This window comes from Ursus americanus, chromosome 5 (genome assembly GCF_024610735.1).
Source record: "Ursus americanus isolate L20-20 chromosome 5, mUrsAme1.1.p, whole genome shotgun sequence".
Lineage (NCBI taxonomy): Eukaryota > Metazoa > Chordata > Mammalia > Carnivora > Ursidae > Ursus > Ursus americanus.
In genome coordinates this window covers 42,559,383-42,573,861 of record NC_142131.1, presented here as the reverse complement: position 1 = coordinate 42,573,861, position 14,479 = coordinate 42,559,383, and the positions used below count along the sequence as shown (strand labels likewise).

The following is a 14,479-nucleotide window of genomic DNA, read 5'->3' as shown; positions in this document are numbered from 1 at the left end:
ATGCACACTAACAAATACAACAGAATAACACATGATCAAAATACTTTTATCATGCATAAAGACAATAATATAGATTTATGAAATTTATAGGCTATTTGCTGTTTCCATAGATAAACCATAAGTATTTAATAAATGGCAATTCAAAAGTGTATTCCTTTTCTTCTAACCATTTAAAAATTTTGGAACATTGCATAATATAATTGATACCAAGCTTTCCAACCCTACGTAAAACTTACTTATATTTTTTATAATAAATTTATTTCTAAAGACTTAACATATTTTAAAAAACTAAAACATCCCATAAAACTCTATTCTGTTTTTATGTCTGTCTTTCTTGTTTTATTCTCCAAACCTGCCCCCCATGAAATAAATATACAAAGATTTGCTATGCTGCCACACTTTCTCCAACATCTGAAAAACATTAGGAACACTGTCATAATAGGCCAAAATTGATCTCATTTACCCCAAGGATATAATATCTCTCAAATGAGGGTTTAAACTCCTGTTATTACAACTCCTGGGCCCTGTTCTTTCAATTAGAATCTAATTTTCTTACAACACGGAATGGGGAGAGGCGAGATGGTGTCTTTCAAATACAAAGACCATGCTGTGATACCACCAGTAAAGAGTGCCTCTGGATCACTTTTACCAAGTGACATTTATTTATTTAATGCAAGCACGGAGAGGAGCAGAGGGAGAGAAAGAGAGAGAGAGAGAATCCCAAGCGGACTCCACGCTGAGCATGGAGCTGGCGGCAGGGCTCGATCTCATGACCCTTAGATGATGATCACGACCTGAGCCAAAATCAAGAGTCGGAAGCTTAACTGACTGACAGGTACCCCTAACATTTTTTTTTTGAGTCTCCTTTCTGGGGAAGGTCTTGTGCACTGAGTTTTACACAAGTTATTTGTTTTAATGCTTGCAATAACCCTACAAAGTTGAGTATTAATACCCCCCACTTTATAGATGAAGAAGCTGAAGAAACTAGAAGGGTTATTTATTGCTCAAAGACCCAGAAAGTAAGTGGCTGAACTGTGAGTGGACTCCAAAACCCACTTTGCTCACCACACTGAGAGCAGCTTTGCCCTGTGAGGTTAAGACATGGCTGGAAAGGACTGGTTGGGAGGGAGGTACCATTACAGAGACAGTAGTCGGGGTAATGATGATCATGAGCTACGTACTTAGCAAGTGCACACGCTACGTTAAAGAATTAACTTGTTTCTCCACATGTGAACTACTACTAGTTGTCCATTATTAGTAAGGAAACCAAAGCACAGAATAGTTAAGCAAGTCACCCATAGTTTATGCAGCTAGTTAATAAATCTGATGGTGAGATCATAATATGTCATTGTTTTTTCCCTGTATTTTTTTCATATTTATTTCTTACAGAGCGAAAAAAACCAAGTGACTTATTTACAATCTACTGATTTCATATACATAGGGAGTTCGACTGTCTTTTGGATAAAAAATAATGTTTTCCTCCATCCTTGAGATGCCAAGATGCTATTTGGGGATATTGGGAGGTACTTCACTGACGTCCTGCTTATGTCAACAGATACGCATAGAATTAGGCTGCAGTTTGATTCCTAACCCTATCACTGACTTTCTAAACCTCATGAAAAACATCTTGTATTAGTTCCTCCATATACAAAATTAAAACAGCTAGGTGTCTTTGTTTAAAAATGCTAATACGTGATTTGGCAAAAGCTGATACTTTATATTGTCTCCTTGGCTGGTGTTTGGGGATTATTCATCTAGCACTGAGTGAGCATCCAGTGCCCAAGCCCCTCCCCTTTCCTATTTATTATCAGGCTGCTGCAGTGCAGCGTTGAGACATCTGATCACTTAGATCATTAAAAATCAATCCAATGACCAAACATTTCTGTACATTTTAGAGAAATGACAAAAAGTACAGTATTAGATTGCTATTAACTTGCTCTGGGTTTTCTTTTTACAGCTGCCAGGAAAGTCATTTGGTAAAATTGATTAAACCAGCATGCCAGGGGGAGAGAGGAAAAGAGCAGAGAAACGTAAACACAGCGTGCTTAAAGGGGAGGGTGATGTTTTTCTTGGGAATGAAATGAGATGTCACTGGGGGAGGGAGGAGGAGGCGGGTAGGAGGACAAAACCTGCATATAGTGAGCATACTATAATTTGGGGTATAAGAGATTCAAGATGGTAGGATAAAAGCAACCAAAATGCAGAAACAATAGAGGCAGAAGGAATGAAGAAGGAGCAAGCTATCCATGTGCTTCTAACAGACGTCCGCATTGGTCACACTGCACTGTTTGACTGAATTAATCCAAAAGACATCACTGGTGCAATGATCAGATGCTGATTTGAAGAATTCAGTAAATCAAACTCTTTCAATATCAAGAGAAGGTAGGGAGTAGTGCCTAGTTTCCTGCACAGTAGGGTTTATTTCTGTAGGAACAATTAACAAAGAAAAGAAAATAAATCTTTCTACTCTTGTTCAGTAAAACCACGAATGTGCGGAAGTTCACATGTGCATTTCCTTATTTGTTATTATAGTGGCCATACATATTCCCTCCTCCAAATAAGAACTTCCTTTCCCTTACAAATTGTGTTTTGCCCCTAATATATTTCAATGATTTCTTGATTAACCCGAAAGGAATGTGGAATATGGAATCACAGAGTGCTGACAAGGATAAATTTTAATGTGGGGTTTGGGCGACCATTCCACTCTTTCTAATTCCTCCCTGCATCCTATTTAAAGTCACGCTTAGCTCATAGAGCTTGTGCTTCTATAGAAAGGGGAAGGAAAAACTATCAAGTATTTATTCGCTACATATTATGTCTGCTTACATATAAAGTATAACTACCTAAACAAAAATGACTTAAAAATAGCATTTAAAACATAAATAAAGCAAATGTTCTGCGGAAGAGTGAATGTACTTCCTTAGATACAGGACATAGAAAATGATAAGATACAAGAAGCATTTAATTGCAGAGAAGACGACCAACACTAGTCTAAATGAAGTGACCCCCTAGAGAGAAGTTCTAAATTATATTTGCTCTGTATTGGGTATGCTGCTTGGCAAAAGCTGAGATTCAGAAAGCATTTATTTGAAGCTATGGTTTACATGGGAGGTGAGTATCCTTCTTAAAGGAGAGTAGTAGCCAGATTCCATGATGGCTCCCAATCACCCACCTCCTGGTATTCACATCTTTGTGTAGTCTCTCCTCCCACATTGTACCAGCGGTGATCTGGCAGAAAGTAATGACATGTTCCTTTCAAAATAAGATTATAAAAGACTGGGGTTTCTATTTTGAGATTATCTCTTTCTTTCTGCTCTCTCCCTGTGGGGGGATGCAAGCTGTCATACTATGAGCAGCAACTATGGAGAAGCCAACATGGTTAAGAACTGAGGCCTGACAACATTCTGAGTGACCTTAAAGAAAGCTGAGCCCTGAGATGATTGAAACCCAAGTCAACAACTCAAGAGAGACCTTTAGCCAGAGCCACTGACTAATGTGGGGGAACCATAAGCCATTTACATGACTAACATTTATACATATAGAGATATGTCATTAGGGGCAGGCATGGATGGGGGGGGGGGAGATCATAGAAACAAAATTTCAAGGAAGGAGGTGTAATCTTACCTACATGTGCAGTTCTCCTCCTTCAAGGCACATGCAGAATTATACTTCCTTGTCTTTTGAAATCACACATGATCACCTGACTTACTCTGGCCAATGAAACTTGAGCAAGAGTAATACATGTCACTTCCAGGGGAAAATCATTAAGAACTGGTATATGATGTCCCCCATTCTCTGCCACACTGACTGAACACTTTCCAAATGGTGTGGTCTTCCACTAGCCATGTCTCTAAGTAAAAAACAGAACTCTCCTCTCTCCACTCCTAACCTATGATGAACATACAGCATGAATGAGGAATAAACCTGCTTTGTGTGAAGCGACTGAGATTTTGGAGCTGCTGGCTGTAGCATGATCTAGACCATCCTCACTGTAACAGAACATAAGTTTCTGGGTAAGAATTTACTCTAAGAAAAGAAGAAATCTACCATGAATTACCAGACTCAGCCTCAAAGCCTAAAGTTCCTCAAAGGTGTAGCAATTTTGGGTAGACTGTGGTGATGAGCATATGAACTCTTCCAGTCATTTCTTGAAAGGACAAAGGGTTAAGTGTGCGAACTGGAAGATGTTTTTCCACTAAATTCCTAAGGCTTGAGATAAAACAAAAGCAAAAACAAAAACAAACACAAACAAACAAACAAACACTGCTGTGGGACAACCCTGAGAGAACAAGAAGAGAGAAGGCATTTTTCCTCTCCACCGTGCAAGGGGGAAATGTCCCCGCACTACCCTAGAAGGAAAGGAGAGCATTAATAGCTAGAACAAACTTGCTATTGAATGCTGCCAGGCAGTCTGAACACTAACATGGGTTGAGGTCACAGGTAGAACAAAGGCCAGTACAAAGTGGTATCCTAGGTAGATCGATGTAAAAGTGATTGCTAGGTGCCCCTGAGAGTCTTGGAAAAGCTTGAGTGAGAGATTATGTGAGTCTCTGGGATATACAACAGAGTGGGCAGACATACTCCTGCTGAGAATGCAACAATCATTTGAATGTGACTTAATGTATGCCCACTGGCTTGGAGAATAAACATCTAAAAACCCACCTTTTTTCCTATATTATTAATTTGGTTATTAATTTATTATTTACACTTTATTACAATAAGCCATTCCACATCTACCCTGTGTCATATGTCAATACATGGTTCTACCTTGATCAGGTCTCAACCTAAAAATTTAAAACCTTTTTGGCAAGAGCCTCATTTTAGTTTGGAACTATTTAATCTGTTCTCAACTGCCACCTCTTGTGAGACAGTATATAAATAACATGATAACTTCGTCATTTTTTTAAGATACAGTGGCTTAGTATAAAAAGACATGGGTACTTGAAGCAAAGATGTAAGTTGTTCAGCTGAATCAAAACCTTGAGTATATGTGCATTAGCTTTCTTGATAGATCTATGTCTCAGAAACTCATTTAAAGATTTTATTTATTTATTCGAGAGAGAGGCAGGGTGTGGAGGAGTAGAAGAAAAGGGACAAGCAGACTCGGTGCTGAGCCCAGAGCCTGATGTGGGGCTCAATCTCAGGACCCTGAGATCATGACCCGAGCCAAAATCAATAATCAGATACCCAACCAACTGAGCCACCCAGGTGTCCCTCAGAAGCCCATTTAAACACACCAGGGTAAACAAAAAATCAACAAGTGGGAAAGAGGGAACTAAGGTGATGAGGAAACGAAGTCAGGAAGGCTGGGAAGAAGAATTCAAATGTGCTTTTTTTTTTGTTTTTAAAGATTTTATTTATTTATTTGACACTGAGAGAGACAGCCAGCGAGAGAGGGAACACAAGCAGGGGGAGGGGGAGAGGAAGAAGCAGGCTCATAGCGGAAGAGCCTGATGTGGGGCTCGATCCCATAACACTAGGATCACGCCCCAAGCCGAAGGCAGACGCTTAACGACTGTGCCACCCAGGCGCCCCTCAAATGTGATGTTTTTATTTCAAAATAGGAGAGGCTTGATAATAGCAGAGGGTGGGGAGTCAGTGGAGAAAAACAGAAAGTATCAGCAGAGGGAAACAGGGGCTAAAAGTATACCATGTCTCAGAAAGTGTGAAGAAGTGGGACCTAGGCCATAAACCTGCACATCCTTATAGAGAACTGTCATACATAGCTTCCTCAAATACTCCAAGTATTGAACCTTCAGGGTGGCTTCTCATGACAACCTGGTTTAACACGCACAGCTCTGTTATTCTCTCCCCCGGCATCCTTCCCTTCCACTTTTCCCTTCTAGCACTCAATACAATTTGCACTTATATATTTATCTGTCTGCTGCATGCCTATTACCTCAAGTAGGATAGAAGCTGCATGAGGGCAGGGATTTTATCTGCCATGCTCACCCTCCCTGCCACAGGACCTGGTACACAGTGGATGTTCCATAAATATTTGTGGACCAAACAAATCAGGATAGGCACAAGAATAAGTTTAAAATTACCTATCTTCACTGATGAAAATTCTAGTACTGGAATTGTCCTGGTCGCTCTTAGGCCTACCTGCTGTTCTTACTTAAATGAAGTTCTAGAATCAGTTGTTGCCCAATAGTCTTTGTACCTCTGTAATAGCTTGTTGATATGTGGGGATTTTCAATCTACTTTGGATGATATAGCAGCCAAATCTATCCAGATCACTAAACCCAATCAGGCAGACTGTCATTCTTACTCTGATGCTATTTAGAATGTGCAGTGAGCCACCCGATTCTACTTCCTAAAAACTAATTTCCCTAGAGCTTTTGCTCTATTATTTCATCAATGCCCCTGAGGTCAGAAACTATGATTTCTTCTCTCCTGAACAGTACAATGTCTCATTAAAACTTCTTCCCATAAGCTTGAATATTTCTTTAGAAATTCACAGACGTTTCAAGGATCACAAAGGACCTTTGGTTCGATATCAGCTATATTTAGTGCTTTGGGAGCAACGGCACAGTCAAGTTCCTTAATGACCCAGAAACAACTAATTCAATATAATTCTATTTGATTGCCAGTGTTTTGGGTTTTTTTTAGATTAGAAAAAAAACATTATTTGATCAAGCTTTTAAAAATCTATGTTTCTTATAACTTTTTCACCTATCCCAACAACCAAGTTGGATTATTATATTTACACATGAATATGGGCAAGTGTGATAATCTAATAATTTAGATTATATTTTCATATTTTTATACTTCCTGCTTCTACTTAAGGAGAGGAAGATGGAAAGTAATCATTTATTTATTTACTCAACAAACATTTATTGACTACCCCCATGTTCTAGGAACTAGTCAATGGGTTGGGGATATAGCAGTGACCTATGAAATACGCTAGGGGCTTTCATTCTAGCTGGAAGAGGGTCAGAGAATCAACAAAATGAATGAGTAAAATCTATAGACATTAATATAGTAATAAGTTCTAGGGAGAAAAATTAAACAGAAAGACAGATGGAGAGCTCCAGGAATACAGATTATATGGATATAAATATCAAAAAGGATGGACAGGGAAGGCCTCACCAAGAAGATATTTGAATAAGGAACAAGAGATGTGAGGAAGTACAACAAAGGGGCATTGGGGAGATGGGGGTTCTGGCCTAAAGTAACAGAAAAAATAGAGCCCCTGAAACAGGGCTATGCTTTGAGAGCTGGTAAAATAGAAGGAAGTCAGTGTTCCAAAGGAGTAGTAAGGAGCTGAATCAGAGGCAGCGGGAACCCACAGGTGGTAGGCTATTGTGAGGATTTTAATTTATTTTTAAGATTTATTTATTTATTTGAGAGAGAGAAAGAGAGCATGCAGGAGAGAGAGAGAGAGAGAGAGGTGTGTGGGGGGGAGGGACAGAGGAAGAGGGAGACAGAATCTCCCAGCATGGAGCCTAATATGGGGCTTGATCTCATGACCCTGAGATTGCAACCTGAGCCCATAGCAAGAGTCGGACGCTTAACTGACTGTGCCACCCAGATGCCCTGTGAGGATTTTCATTTCGATGAAGATCAAAGGTCACTAAAGGGTTCTGGACAGAGGAGTGACCCACCATGACCCAGGAGGTCGAAGTGACACCCTGCTGATGTGTGGACAACAGACTGAAGTGAGCAAAGGGGGTAGCAGGGACACTGGTCAGGAACAGTTGTCTCACAATCCAGGTGAGAAAGAATGGTGGCCAGGAGCAAGGTGGCAGCAATGGAGGGGGTCAGAAATGGTCAGATTCTGAGCTATATTTGGAAAGAGAGATGGCTGGAGTCGCTGAGTGGATTGGATGGGGAGGGTGGAGGGTGGGAGTCAGGGAAGAGCTGAAGGTAACTGCAGAGTTTGGCCTGAGATGGGGAATCCAGTGGAGGAGTGCTTTGGCAGGGAAGAATAAGACTTTGGTTTTCGCCATGTTAGGTTTCAGGGAGACAGCAGGCAACGAGGTGGAAATGGCAGGTAGGCAGTTGAATATTAAAGTCTGATTTCAGGAGTGAGGTCGGGATGGGTGGTAGAAATTTGCCAATGGCATACAAATCTTCAGACTGTGCCATCAGATGAGATCATACAGGAGTTACATAGAAAGAGTACGAAGAGTCCACAGACTAAGCTGGAGACATACTAATGCTAAGATTTTGAGGAGCTGAGGAGGAAGCAGCAAAGGAGAATGAGAAGGAGGGGCCAAGGCAGAAGGAGGAAAATCAGGAGAACAAGATGCCCTGAAATCCTTGTGAAGAGAGTATTCTCTGAATGTTCCTGAGCATCAGCATAAAGACACCTGCTTTGCAAGTTTTATTTGATCACAGGATTCGATATACTTTCCAATAAACTTTCATCTGAAATAACATTAACTGGAGTTGCAAATTTTGGAGAGTCAGGTAACTTATAAAAGAGAAATAGAAGAGGAAGAAAGAAATGCCAGAAATTATGAAATTCGCAAGCTTAACTGATTATAAATCGTTAACCAAAATGAAACTGTATTAAGGTAGATATCAATTTATGCTAATAATGTTACATAATGGAAAATTTTCTTAATCCTTGGCTCAATTTTTTTAAACATGAATGATTTGAGTTATAGTTTATTAAGGGAGAAAAAACTTCTCCATTTACATTTTGCAACAAACTTGCATACGTTAAACTTATTTCCAGTCACCTACATAATTTAAACAGGTGCTGGCCCATTTCTTAGTCTCTGCCCTGATGGGACTGACCTGACCATGGAGTACGTAGTGAGTTCAAAGACTGCTCTGCATTTTTTTTTTTTAGATTTCATTTATTTATTTGAGACACAGAGAGAAAAACAGTGCACAAGCAGGGGGGAGTGGCAGAGGGAGAGGGAGAAGCAGACTTCCCACTGAGCAGGGAGCCTGACGCAGGCCTAGATCGCAGGACCCTGAGATCGTGACCCAAGCCAAAGGCAGATGCCCAACAGACTGAACCACCCAGGCGCCCCAAAGACTGCGCTAAGCTTACATTACTCCATAGGAAAAGGCAATTTTAACATGCAAATATGAAGAATTAGGAATGAAGGCAATCACGCTGCAGCGTGCATCTTATTTTGGAAGAAAAACCAGAATGTAATACCAAGTTTTGTGTTTTAACAGGAATTACATTTTTTTTTGTTTTTTTGGTTTTTTTTTTACTAAAAACCCCAAAGATTTCTTGCAAGTATGGGAAAGACAGATTTAAAGAGAAAATAGATTTAGGTAGGATAGAGGCAGCCCTAGCCTTATTGCATGCAATCACAGCTCAGCGCTATAAAATCAAGTATAATACGCAACTAAAGCAACAACATTCAAAGTTATACATAGTTCCATTTCCCTCTTTTAAAAATAGAGATCATAATACCATTCCTACTGACTTAATCAGATGAGGTTATGTATTTTAAAGCACTTACAAAAACAAAGCAAAACAAAAACAAAAACAAAAAACCACCAAACACTACAGCATATTACAGAATGTGAAAGGATTAATTCAGTTTGACTTTCTTTTGATGGGTGAAAATTTTAAAAGCCCCAGTTGTTTTCCAGTCACTTGGAAGGAATTTATCTTTAAATCCACATATCCTCAGGCCACGGTGCAGATACTCAATTAAACTGAGTTATTTAAAATGTGGGTTTGGGATATTTTTAATGTTGAACATTCTTGTTCTAGCCCTGCATTCCTTGTTTGGATATCATTAGTACATATAAATGTTAGGATAGCATTTAGACTTCAGAAATTATGAGTCGACTCCAGGCTTTCCTAGGATGTATTAGTCAAAATGAAATTGACCCCCAGTATGTTTAAATTCTCAGTATTCCTGGTACACTGTGACTTTCTGGTTCAGAGATGAATGCCTTAAATGGCCTCATAAACCTTAAAGTTTCTTGGACATTCAATATTCTCCTATGACATTTTGATGAGTCTAGTGTAAATGAATCAAAGCACATGGATTAAATTCCCCATGAACTATTACTCTTGGCTACGAGACACCTTAGGGAAAGTGTTTTGGCAGGGGGTCAATTATGCTTTGCTGACCCCTCAATATTTTCAAGATACTCAGTGGACAAAGACTCAGTCAGCATATTCAAAACAAGAGAAAAGTGACCAGAAGTGCCCATGTTTGTCTGGATGTCACCAGTCTTCGTGTCACCTTCAATTGTGAGGCATGGGAACTCTTTAACAGTATAGTCTCTGTGAGCTGGGGGCAACATGACCTGGTTTTGCTGTTTATTCTGAAGGCCACCTTGGTAAGTTTAAAATTCTTCAGACTGGCCACCCTAAATTCTCAACTAGCTAGTTAGCTAAGTAGAAAGGAATTTAGACGGCAAAAAGGACTATCTTGTGAATTAAACTGGACTCCATCCTTGAAATATTTAAGATTTTATAAAGTACCTCCAATTTTTTATGATGCTTTCCCCTCCCCCAATTCTTTAAATCAATAATCAGTTAAAAAAAAGATTATTTCATTATATTTGATCCATTCAGAATCATTTGAGTATTTGAGATATTGTAAAATATCTTATGGGTGAAATGATCTTATAAAGAGATAAATAGTAGGGCACCCTGGGTGGTTTAGTAGGTTAAGTATCTGCCTTCAGCTCAGGTCATGATCCCGGGATTGAGCCCCTCTATGGGCTCCCTGCTCAGTAGGGAGTCTGCTTCTCCCTCTCTCTCTGCCCATTCCCCCACTCATGCTCTCTAGCAATGCTCTCTCAAATAAATAAAATCTTTAAAAATAAATAGATAGATAGATAGATAGATAGATAGATAGATAGATAGATAGATAAACAGTTCTTGAAAGACTTTAGGAAGGATCTAGTTTATATCAATCTAGTTTAGTACAGTATTAAGCAAAGTATGGGAAGTTTTCAATATATTTGGTAAGTTATCACAGAAGTCCTCAAAATGGCTTACTGGGGCTTAAAAAAAGTAATTATATTTTCTGTAAGCATCTGCAATCTGTCTGAATAGTAAACCAAGCAGTAAGGCTTTTGAACTTCCAAGGCAAGTCAAATGTATTTGCAAACATGCTGGTTTTTTAAAACAATATTTTAGACTATAATTTACAATGGAATTTCAAAAATGCAGTCATTTCCACCCATTTGATTCTTATTTTACTTTATATACAAACCAGTTGTTTTTCAGTTTTAAAGAATTCAGCACAGTATTTTAGGGTCTCAGCACTTTCTTTGCATTTTGAAAATGTGCCAAGTATTGATGTGGTCAGCACCAGGACTCCTCAAACCATTAGAAATTATAACTGTGTGATAAATGTAATGTACCAGTTTTCCAAACTGGCAACTCATGTTGAATTTAAGAATAAGAGCTACCTATGAAAACTATTCCCAAGTCACCAGATGTCTGTCCCTGCAATAGGGAGATGCTCCCTAGCAATGCTTCTAATCGATGGAATGATTCGCTGGCCCTTGTCTTTTCAAATCTTATCTGTGAAAATGAAAAGTACACTGCTGAAGTTAATCTAAAATTTAGTTTTCCGACAGATTCCAAACAGAACTACTTCTGTGGTTTTGGTATAATATTGCTCCCATGGAGATTATAATACTTTTTTGTTTTTCCTATTCTATGAATTTCAAGAGCTAAAATTTGGGTAGGAAAGTCTTCTTCTATATATACTCTTTATAACTTACAAATGTAACTTAGACCTAATAATGATATATCTATTCAAGATTTTAAAGTATTAGATAATACAGGGACATAACATTTTTACTTTTTTTTTCCTTTTCCTTTGGATTTTCATTTTCTTTTTAAAAATTACTGTCTGTTTTCTTGTCTCCCACTGCTGAGGGTATAGATTGTCTTCTTAGTTTCTATCAACAGCATGACTAAAAATATACCCTTCGACATGCCTACAAGCTATATTTTAGATAGGTAGATTTTAAATCTTCTTTGCATGTGGGTGAATTAGCTGAAGAGTTGCCATGGCTGAGGACTCCTTGTCCCCCCTCTATGTCCAACTGTGGAGAGCACAGCTTGGAAATCAGTGTTGTAGCCCTGCGCAGTGAAAGTCATTTATGTACTTCTCTTCCATGACCACCACAATAGACGTTATGCTATGATGTAGACTCTTGAGTAGGAGATTAAAAGCTAGTATTGATCTATGAATGTCTGACCATAGAGCTATGAATAAATCGAAGAGTCTGGAAATTATTCTTTAATTCCCACTTGTTATGGATCGAGTTGTGTCTCCTCAAAATTTATACCCTGAAGTTCTAATTCTCAATATCTAAGAGCATGACCTTCCTTGGAAACAGGGTTACTGTAGGTGCATACAGTTAAGATGAGGCCGCACTGGAGTAGATCAGGGTGGGCCTCTAATCCAACACACCTGAGGTTCTTATAAAAAGAACAGCATGTGAAGAGACAGGCATGTGAACAGGGGGAATGCCATGTGAAGACTGAAGTTATGCTGCCAGAAACTAGAGAAACATGCTTTTCTAGCACCTTCAGAGGGAGCAGGCCCTGCCAATACCTAGATCTTGGATTTTTCAACTCCAGAACTGTGAAGCAATACATTTCTGCTTTTATACCACTCAGTTTGTGGCACCTCGCTACAGCAGCCCTAGCAAACTAATACACCACCGATCCCCAGTTTCCTGCATTCTGGCTTCGACTCTTACCATGCCAATGAAATTCTTTCCACCAAGCAATAACCTCTATTCAGGTCACTGAGCTCATCCTACTTGTAGCTTCTGACCTGCTGATCACCCCTCTTTAAATCTCTCTCCATCTTTTGTTTTGTTAACATTTCTGAATACCCCTTCTCATCTCATTTCTTCGACAGTCATTGGGAGTTTTCTATGTGTCATGAAAAAAAAATATTGTGCAATAAATAAGAGTCTCCGCATTTAAGGAACATTAAGTCAGGCGTGAAAGAAGTAAATCATTAAATAGAGGACAGCCTTCTACTATAAGAAGTTTTGAGATAGAAGAATATGTAGGCAGCATCCGCAAGTCCAACCTGCAGATTTAGGCAAAGATCTTTTTAGAAAATGGCATATAAGTTAGAATATAAAGAGGCATTACTGAGGCTGAGGCCAGAGTGGAAAGTGGGAGAGGTGGGCCAAGGGAAAGAGGTGCTCTAGCCACAGGGAGCAAGAAAAGCCTACACTTCCAAGTGACAAGAGGGCACAATGAGCACACAAGACAAGGGTACGATGAACTGTGAGAACTGTGATCAGCACTGTGTGCAGTGTGCAAGGGAGGGCCTGGCCAGAGAAGAGAGTGGGTGTCAGATCCTTATGGGCTGCATATGTCATGTTACAAAGCTTGGACTTGATTCTGCAATCAAGAGAAAGCCATGAGAAAATTCAAGCAGAAAATATATATCACCATATTTTACCTTTTAGAAATAAATACACTGAGTGTCATGTGAGGAATGAACAGGTAGAAGTAAACAGGACCGAAAGCAGAGGGACCAGTTAGGAGGTGGTTGTAGTGTTTCAGAAGAGAGATAATGGTGGCTTAGTCTGAGGTAGTACCTGTGTGTATGGAAACCAATGGATCGACCTGGAGAATACTAGAGATGGAATGGATGTGACTTGACAACTGACTGGACATGGGGGAAAAAGGGAAGAAAACATTCAAAAGTAATGACCAAATTTCTGGCTTGTAAGATTTGGTGAAGATTGACATCATTCACTGAGACAGAAACACAGGAGCAAGGAGCAGATGTGGATGTGACAAGAAGGGGTTGGAGGCAGGAAGGCAGTCTTGGACATACTGACTTTGGAGATGCTGTGGAGACAAATACAGAAATTGAACTCCACGTTCAGGGGAGGGAGCAGATGATAGTGGAGGACTAGTAGCTGGTTCTTAAGTTCTTGAAATCATCTGTGGAGATTTTGAAAAATGCAAGTTCCTCAGCCCTACCACCCTCTAGTAATTCTGCTTCAGATGGTCAGCATGGGGAGCAGGCTGTGGTTTCCATACGATGTACAGGTGACCTGGATGCAGGGCCATGATGAAGCACCTCTGGGAACTGGAGTGAGAACACAGAGGACTGACGACAAAACACAGGGGAACACTGTGACTTCAGAGATGGACAAAGGATGAAGAAACTTCAAAGAAGATGGACAAATTGAAGCAGACAGCTAGAAACCACTTAAAAATAGAGAGTGGTCAACACTGTAGATACTGAAGAGAGCTGAAGTAAAATGAAGACTGGACAACACCCACTGGATTTAGCACTAAAAATTTCCATATCTTTGCTAGGGGGAAATGCAAAATCTGGAGAAAGAATGTAAAATCCTTTGGCCGCAAAGGTGAGGAGGGCAGTAGGCCAAGGGGGAAAGGAAGGCTAATGAAAGTTTGCTTTTTCATTGCTTTGGTTTTTGAAGGGAGTATTTTGAGCATGCGTATTTCTTTTAAAATTTTCCAGCTTTACTGAGGTACGACTAACAAATAAAAATTATATATAAAGTATAAATGTGAGACTTT

The 14,479-nt window shown here is 39.5% G+C and overlaps 1 protein-coding gene across 11 annotated transcripts in view; it reads right to left on the bottom strand.

Moving 5' to 3' along the window:
- Window positions 1-14,479, bottom strand: part of PDE4D (phosphodiesterase 4D) — a 1,386,129-nt gene that overhangs the window by 562,092 nt on the left and 809,558 nt on the right. For 2 of the 11 annotated variants that reach the window (XM_087861886.1, XM_045795048.2), the window contains exon 1: window positions 1-14,479. This exon is cut by the window's left edge and continues 15,329 nt beyond it. The exons of 8 other annotated variants lie outside the window; for them this stretch is intronic. The gene's annotated coding sequence lies outside the window, so the exon portion shown is untranslated. One more of the 11 variants, XM_087861891.1, reaches the window with a different exon arrangement.